The sequence below is a fragment of the Protopterus annectens genome, chromosome 13.part0, assembly GCF_019279795.1.
Source record: "Protopterus annectens isolate FY-2018-M chromosome 13.part0, PAN1.0, whole genome shotgun sequence".
NCBI lineage: Eukaryota > Metazoa > Chordata > Ceratodontiformes > Protopteridae > Protopterus > Protopterus annectens.
This window is the reverse complement of record NC_056747.1, coordinates 1096040934-1096050080: the sequence shown is the minus strand read 5'-3', so window position 1 is coordinate 1096050080 and position 9147 is coordinate 1096040934.

Genomic DNA, 9147 nt, shown 5'->3' with positions numbered 1-9147 from the left:
CCAACAGCTGTAGATATCAACAGAGCAATTGTACCCTTATTTTAGTTATACACATCATACCTGTTTCTATACCAATTTCTTTACCTGTGGGCCTGTGAAGATGAACTGCATGCACATTGCATTGCTGTTTCTACAGATATTTCAGATTCACATAGTTGCAGGCCCTGGAGTGTGTGTTGTGCCTTTCATAAACATCTACTGTGACATTCTCTGTGTGCAGGTTTCTTGGCAACTGGGGAAACTATCCATGACAGTGTGACACTTGAGGGGCTTGGCTGGGCCAGACTGCAGAGTGTGGATGTCTAGTTTGCAACTATTTGTAGGACTGGGGCTGATCAGCACAGCAATTGTACATGTTTCATAGTTATACACATCATACTAATATTTCTATTCAGATTTTTTTACCTGTGTGCCCTGTATGGAAAATATATGTGTTGCAGCACATTATTTTTTCTATTGAGATTGCAGTTTACAACTGTAGTACCAGACTGAGATGTTAGTGGTGGTCCCCGGATTCAAACCGTGGTGTGTGTGCAAAATTGAACTACAAGTCTAGTCCTTATCAGACTGAGCTACTGGGGAGGTGTTGTGTGTTGTTTGTGACATTTCTATCTAGTACATATTTTGAGCACAGTACTTATATTATGACATGTTGCATTATTTGTTTCCCATTTTCAGTACAAATTATGCATACACAACATACATTGATGTCACTGTTTGTCAAACATGTGCGCATTAGCTGGATTGCACATTTGACTGTTTTACAACTACATACTGCAATTTAGATTCCTGAGTACACAGTGTAGGTTTTAAGTCTGCACCTGTTAGCCTTATACATTTTTCAGTACATTCATAGCTACATACAGCTGAAATTGAAAGGTTAACACAGGACAATGCTGGCAGGCAAACAAGTAAAACACATTCTGATGGAAATATGTACTATTGCTTTTTTCAGTTATTTGACATGCCCATTCTAAAGTATGCAGAGAACCAGTGCTAAATCAGTTCACCTCAGTTAATGCATTCTGCAGGACATACACATTTCTATATTTCAGGTACAAGTGAGATGACACACACCAGTGTTTGGGATCATCTTTATTAGTTTCTGAAATACATATGTGTACAACTCAGAAATCCACAATTACTATTCCTGCATGATCTGCACAGGGGAAGGCTTTTCATTTCTAACTGTTACAGTAGCCCTGACATAGAACTTTCTTGGCAGGTTCACTCAGACACACTCATATATATTCTAATATTCCTCTCCTGCATATTGTACCTTGTTTGCTACTGATATCTGTATTACACAGCAGCTGTAAATACTTCATTGTAACACTGGCAGCTTGACACAGGCATTTATTCCTGACTTTTACAGCACAATTATATATACAGGCGGTACTATCATTACTATAATTTTGATTTCTTACTGCTAATAGTAGGGAGTATTCTGTACTCACCATACTATCGATACAGCCAGGCCAGTCACTGAGCATGAGCCTCAACATTCTGGGACCTCTCTGCAGCAGCTGTATGGGGAGACATCACACAATCACACCTGCACAGTCACAAGTTGAACTTTTTCCATACTTAGCGATACATAAAACTGCATACTTACAGACAGGTGGGACATCCTGTCCTCAGACTTCCTGGATCCACTGGTCCAAGAGTGCTCCCCTCCTCTGCTTCAGGTCATTATGGTGGTGACATACTTGCTCACAAGTCCAGGGTATGCCAGTGGCACAGGTGAGATCATGTACAAGCTGGTCCCAGGCCTCCACTTTGTACTGTGATCCCTAGTACTGGCCCTGCAGTCGCCTGCCATCATGGTTTTTAATTAGGAACCCAACCATGACCCTGGACTCCTGGATGCCCCAACGTTGTGCTCGGAAGCAAACACCTTCACCAGCGCCAGACATTTTGGTCCTGCTGTGAGCAATCCCAAATAGTTATGGCTGTATTCTCACCTGTGCGGTTTAAATAGGGCAGTTTTCTCACACTTTTTCTTGACTGGCCGATTTTAATATGCTGCACCATGCTTAGCTCCATGCAAATCCGCATAGCAATGCTTACACCAGCTAAGCAGAGTTGAATGCAGGTAAGCAATGCTTACACTAGCAAAGCATTGCTTAAATTTTTCATTAAATTTCTAAATTATTTTTTACATTTATATTTTACATATTCCCACCCCTACTGTGCTATATGTGAGACATATGATTGACATCTATCATTTAAATTCGTTAAAAGTTTATTAATAATTTGGTAGAGGGGGATTCAAACTGAGCATGTTCTACATGCTATACCATGGTAGTAACACTACGCTACAGCAGCTTGATGATGTTTTCTATCACAGTAGCACTTGTCTATCATTTTCAGGATTTCAGCCAGGCTAAGCATAGTGGCATGCCACACAAACAAGCTTAAACTTCGGATTTATTTGATGAAAAAAAAAACTTACATTTTTTTTAATTTCTACTGCTTTCCTCTTGCCCTACTGCTTCCATGCATGTAGGGCAAGAGTGCATACATTTGGGGGTGTGCACTTGAAGGCTGCTGCCTTCTAAGTATTTGTGTTTTTTTTTTTTTTCAGTGTCCACGAACACTGAAATCTTAGCTATTTACATTTCAGTATCTCAGACACTCTTTTATTATATAATATTAGAGCGAGGCTTTACTATTATATAAATTGACACTCATCTGTGTCAGAAAGTGCTGTACGGCACTTTCTGAGTGAAGGGGGCGTGTTTCATGTGCAGGCACTGCTGACACATGCCCCTGCGCTCACTCCTGGTTCATGTCCATTTAGACTAGATAGCAGCGTGGCTTCATGCATATGCAAGGCGTGCTGTTATTATAAATGGACACGAACCACTCTGTGCAAGAATAGCCTTATTCTTGCACGGAGCTTCGTGAATCCTGGAGTATGTGTATTACAGTTCCCTTTCTGAAACGTAATTTTAGCCCTATTTATGTTAGCCAACTGTACATCCAACTTCTCACAAATAAACTGACACTGGTTACATGAACCACATTTTCTTTTACCTTGGGGGCCCCTCTTTGAACTGAGTGGTTTAAAATTCTCAAAACTACTCTTGAAATTAACTCCTGTCTTATACACAAAAATCAGTGAAGTTCCTAATAAATTGCAAATGTCCCCATTGCCCCTAAGGACATTCCAATTTTTGACACCACTTCTTTAATCACTGACAAGTAAGGACTGAAGTTGAGCACCATAGCTCTAGAATGCACACTTTCATTCAAATTTTCACCCCAGATGTCAGTCCAACCCCCAACAGTAGTTTGTACTGTAACCCCAATTGTGATAAGACATAGTGAACAGTCTCATCCACTAAATGGGGTAGAGACCCTCTTCCTAGATACATATTCCCCACAACTTTTAATTCATGAACAACATCAGTGTATTCAGATGTCATTCTGGCCACCCTAATACATTGGCCTTTAAGTATGCTCTTTTTCTGTGACATAGGGTGGCAACTGTTGTACTCTAAGTAGGAGGTGCTAAAAGTGGGTTTGAAGCAGATGTTAGATTTAAACCCATTCTTTGTGTGGGATATGTACATGTGCAGGTAGGATATACCTTTCTCACTTTATGAGTGGGTGAACTTAAAGTAAGGGCAAACACTGTTCAAATATGCTACAAAATTTTCAACTTCCTTTTTATCTCCCTTCCACAGAACAAACAGGTTTCAGTGTACTTGAAAAAGGACTGTTAAATACATGTATGTGTTCCCACTCAGTCAAAACAAGATTTGCAAATATGGGAGTACAAGATGCCCCCATAGCAACACCTATGATTTGCTTGAAATGCTCCCCCACAAAATAAATGAAATTATTATCTAGGATGGTAGTCATAAATTCCAACAACATTCGATTCTTATCACTGTCCAAGTGGAATATTTGACCATAGATTCATGGAAAAATTCCAGTCCTTCATCTTTAGGTAAACAGAAAAAAAACTTTTCTTACACTGTTTAAGGATACTGATGGAAGAATAAATTCAAAGAAGAAAAAACCTCCGGTAATCCACCACAGCAAAATTCCACAGAAATATAAAGATAAAATCAACAATATTTATTCCACAAAAAAGAGAGCAGCAGTAAAAATAATAAAACTCAGTCCTTTACAGTCCGATAAGCGCTTTCAGCAATAAGCCTTCTTCAGATTGTAAAACTAGGACTGTTAATCTTGCTTTTAAAGAGAAGTACAACCAATAGGTTGCTAACTTCCATGAAACTATTTACATCTAGCCAATAAAGCGTGTTAACAACTTTTAGTATGATAAGTTCAGTTGTAAATTCTGTCAAATCAAAAGTCTCAAAAAGAGACCAATCATTTTCTAGTGAAAGAGTAGACTTTCTCTTTTAACCAATCATGTCCCTTCATAGTAATGCAAACGCAACCCTGCATTTAGGATGGGATGGTCTTGCAATATATAATTTAACACTGCTACTGCCCAATCATAAATTCATAAAATAGCATAAATATTCAAACCACCAGTCCCATCCTTTTTAATTTACATACTAACGAACCGATCCATTTTTTTTAAAACAGCAAGCCTCTCTAGCTTGCCAAATCAGTTCACTTCATGCAAATAAGGTGTCTGGCAAGGCAAGTAAATCTTTTCGTACATTCCTTCCTTCATGTAAAATGAACCACTCAGCTCATTTGGGGCTGAAAGAATAGGTAGCAGTGTGTGTCAACCTTTGTATTAGTAATATGTTTCTTACTTTCATTGTGCATACCGCATATATAGATCGTAAGAAATATTTTGCCTGAAACCAGGCTCTCACTTGCAACATGACAAATTCTTTCATGTTTGCAGCGAAAACAAGCAACATAAATAGCCAATCATCTCCTTTGTAAATGCATACAAACACTCATTCCGCCAATCACATAGGTTCTATTCACAAAATCAAAGTGTTTCCTTACGCTGCCAAACATGGCAAGACAAATTATGTCATGTTTTTCAATAGGTCCAAAACACGGACAAGAACCAATCACAGAGGACAGGCATTTTGCTAGTGACCAATCGCAAATAATAGCATGAGCATTCATTCCACCAGTCCCATCCTTTCTAATTTACATACTAATGACCAATCCAATTTTTTGTAAAGCGGCAGGCCTGCCAATCAAACCACTTAATGAAGACAAGATATCTGTTGAGGTAGGTGGTCTTCTCATAAACCATGACATTCCTTTCTTCCCCTAGAGTGGATCACTCAACTGGGTATATTAACCTTTATTTTGGTAGTATGTTTCTTATTTCCATATAATGCATATCGCACATGTAGATCACAAAAGATATTTTGCTTGCAACCAGGCTCCCAGATTTAACATGACACATTCTATCCTTTATATGGCGAAATCAAACAACATATACAGCCAGTCAACTCCTGATTGCTGGCCAGTCACATATTAGTTGGATGGATGCAAATACTCATTCCGCCAGTTACGTAGGTTCTGCTCACCAAATCAAAGTGCTTTCTTAAGCTACCAATCGAGGGCCAATCATCGCCTTTAAAAAGACAAGCATTCATTAACTGCCTGTCATGCCACTTCATATTTCATGCGAATATACTCATGCATTAAGACGGAACAATTTTTCGATTTGTAGTTAACATCAGTTACTGGCCAATTACTTATTGCTTGAATATATACAAGCATTTGTTCCACCAATCACACAAATTCTGATTGCAGAAACAGTGGACAGATCATATCCTTATAAGAGGGATAAGCCTCCTTAGTCAGTCAGCTCACTTTGAACAAACAGAATAAAAAATGAGGCATGTCAATATTTCAAATAGATTAATACTTTAACATAAGGGCTTATTAGCCACCAGTCGTAGAGAAGCATGCAAATCTTCCTTGTATAATTTGCTCAGAGGTAAATCCATCTATGTAGAGTACAGCTATACTGTTGTTATAGGCAGAGATTAAATATATCCTACTCTCTGTCTTGTTCTTTTGAGCTACTGATTAAGGCCGATGGTGTTTCTTCTGGCCTTGAGTAAAGGTTTTAGTGGAACCACAGTATTAAGACCTGGCGGACAACTGGCTCTCATGTTAGTAATCCAATTTATTTCACGTAACTCAGTACGATTAAAGACATCTATATATATATATATATATATATATATATATATATATATATATATATATATATATAGGTTCATCCTCCTCCCCTGATGGTTTGAGCAACCACTTCTATAACTTTAAATAGAAATTGATGAGAAGGGTTACTATCAATATGTGCAGCAAGTGCATTGTTCAAATACTTTTGTCATATGTCCCTCATATGTCATAGGATATGATCCTTCAACTGCTGGTCTGTATTTCCCATAAAAAAAGCATTACATGAACAGCAAGTAGCTAGGTATATAATATGTGCTGTAGTGCAGTCAGCATACACATTGAACATATTGTTTACTCAAATGAGTGAGAAAAAATATGTTGGAACTATCAATGTAGGCACAGGCTTTGCATCTTTGGCACATAACAGTGCCTTTCCTGTCTGAACATGTTTTGTTGTGTTTGAATCCATCCTTATTACACAAAAGTCTTTTTAAAATTTTCTTATTTTCATACAGGAACCTTGGTTGATCACCTATCACATTATTTATTTTTTCATCCATTGTTAAGATTGACCAAAATTTCTTAATTACTTCACATACTTGCTTGTCATCAGAGCTATACATTATCAAACATTTCAATTGTTGTGGCTGACTAATGGTATCTCCATTGCCCTGTTGTGATGAAATAGTCCTGTTGGAATAATATGGGCGGCCTTTGTCTTTTCTTATTTCCTGATTACTTTGTTTAAGTGGAAGATTCCTAACCTTATATGCTCTTTCTTTCAGATACATATGCATCTTGCATTATTCATCCATATATTCTTCATCATTGGTTCATAGTCTAGACGCTTTCGGGATCTGATTTTCATATATATTGTTAAAGATATGTCCTGGGTGCATACTCTGCCTATGTAAATAGTGGTTCCTCCAGGTAGTTTTTCTATGGATTCCTGTGCTTATACCTTCTCTATGATGTAGATGAATCTTTACATCCAAAAAATCAATCTCTTCATTGGAGCAAATAGCCTTAAATTCAAAGAAGTTGGTACTTCTGTTAATATATTCAGTAAATCCATTCAGCTCATCCTTTTGGCCTCTCCAGAGGATACAAATATCATCAACAAAATGTCCATAGTACACTATATGTTTTCTCCATATAAAGTTTTCCGTGAAAATTTCTTTGTGCTCAAATTCAGCTAGTACCAGGTTAGAGTAACTGTTAGCACATGGGGTGCCCATTGCCACACCCCATGTTTGTAGAAAATAGGCATCCCCATATACAAAAACATTGTTTTCTAGAACTAGTTCAAGTAGGGAGCATACAGGTTCTGCTACATCATTCCTCAACAAAAAAAGATCTAATGGCATGTAAACCATACTCATTGGGAATAACTGTAAATAGACTGGTGATACCCATAGTTACAAGTAAAAGATCATCAAATTTAGTGAGGTGATTGGTTTGTATATAGAAGTCAATCAGGAAGCTGCCTGTGTCTTTCAGTACTGCACATGCTAATGGTATAACCTTCTTCAATTCACTTTCAACATATATAGAGAGAGATTCCATTATCCATTCTCTGCCAGAGACAATAGGTCTCAACGGTGGATCATATAAGTTTTTAAGAATGTTAGGCAAGCCACTTATACTGGGAAACATGGGGTTAGGAGTGTCAAAAAACTCATATTGCTCCTGGGTAATACGTCTTTCCATTAATAAATCATAAAGAAAGCTACAAAAATGATCAATCCTGACATTGGCATCTCTCTTACTTAATTTTTTATGTGTAAGTTGATCTTCCAGCATATTTGACATTTTATTCCTATACCATTCCGCATCCATCACTACTATACAGCCTCCTTTATCTGCTCGTTTGATAATCAAATTATCCATTTGTTGCAACTGTCTTAATGCTTCATTTTCTTTCGCTGTTATATTGTAAAAAGAGCCTTTTTTCTGTTATTAGTACTCCTCATTTTAAATACCTCATCCTCACATAATCTTAGGAATAGCTCCATTAGCGGAGGGTTATGAGGGGTAAAAGTACTTTGTTTCTTGAGTGGATGTAATTCATGTGAGTTTCCCTGTCGGAAAATACATTTAAGTGATATATTTCTACAAAAAAGTCTAATGTCCGTCATGAATTCATTCAAATCCGATGGTAATGCTGGTATGAAGCTCAGACCCTTGTTCAATAGGCTGATTGCTTCATTACTCAGTTCAATCTGTGAGATGTTAACTACTAGATGCGATGGAGTTTCATTCAATTCACGAATTTCTTCCATTTCCATTCCTGGCTCTGCGTTCTCTGGATCCTGTAATTGTTCTGTTTCACAAAAACCGGTAGAGGCTAATTAACCAGGGTGTGTACTACTCCATCTTTAGGTCTAGTTGCAGCCATTAAGCCACTTGGTGGTTCATTCTCATCTGGGACTTCGTTGATGGTAGAGGCACTAGTACTTGCCTCTGTTAAATCAATACTGGAGGTAACCATATCAAATGATGACACCTGTTCAGCTGGTGCAGTTAAATGCATTCTACTAGTAAGTGAATGGGATCCATTGTTGTTGTTCCCACCAGCATGCATATGCGGTTCAATTATATTATCTGCATTTCTCCTCATAGGTAGTCTGCTTCTTCCTCTGGTATTATTCTCTTCCCTAGGCCATTCAAAAAGATTGCCATTCCTGAAGTCCTGGTGGTCATGGGCTAATTTCTTGATCTTCTGTTGTTTCAAATTGTTGTCATAAATATTTAAGTTAGATCATTCAAATGCTCTTCCTTCAAATTAAAAAGCTCGAGCTCTTCTTGTTTTTTAGAGATAACTGCTGCAATACTTTCCTCTTCTGGTTTAAAGAATTCAATTATCAACCTCATGTAACTCTGGCTGGTCTCAAGATTAATAGCCTGCCATTTGGCCAGTAGATCAGGGTAGGTGGTACCATAGGAGGGTAAACATTTAACTCACATCCCTCTAGGCACTATCTTGTGATGTATACACACTTCCAAGTGGAAGCATTGCCATTGTAGTCTTTTAAGGCAAAAAGCAGCATTTTCAAC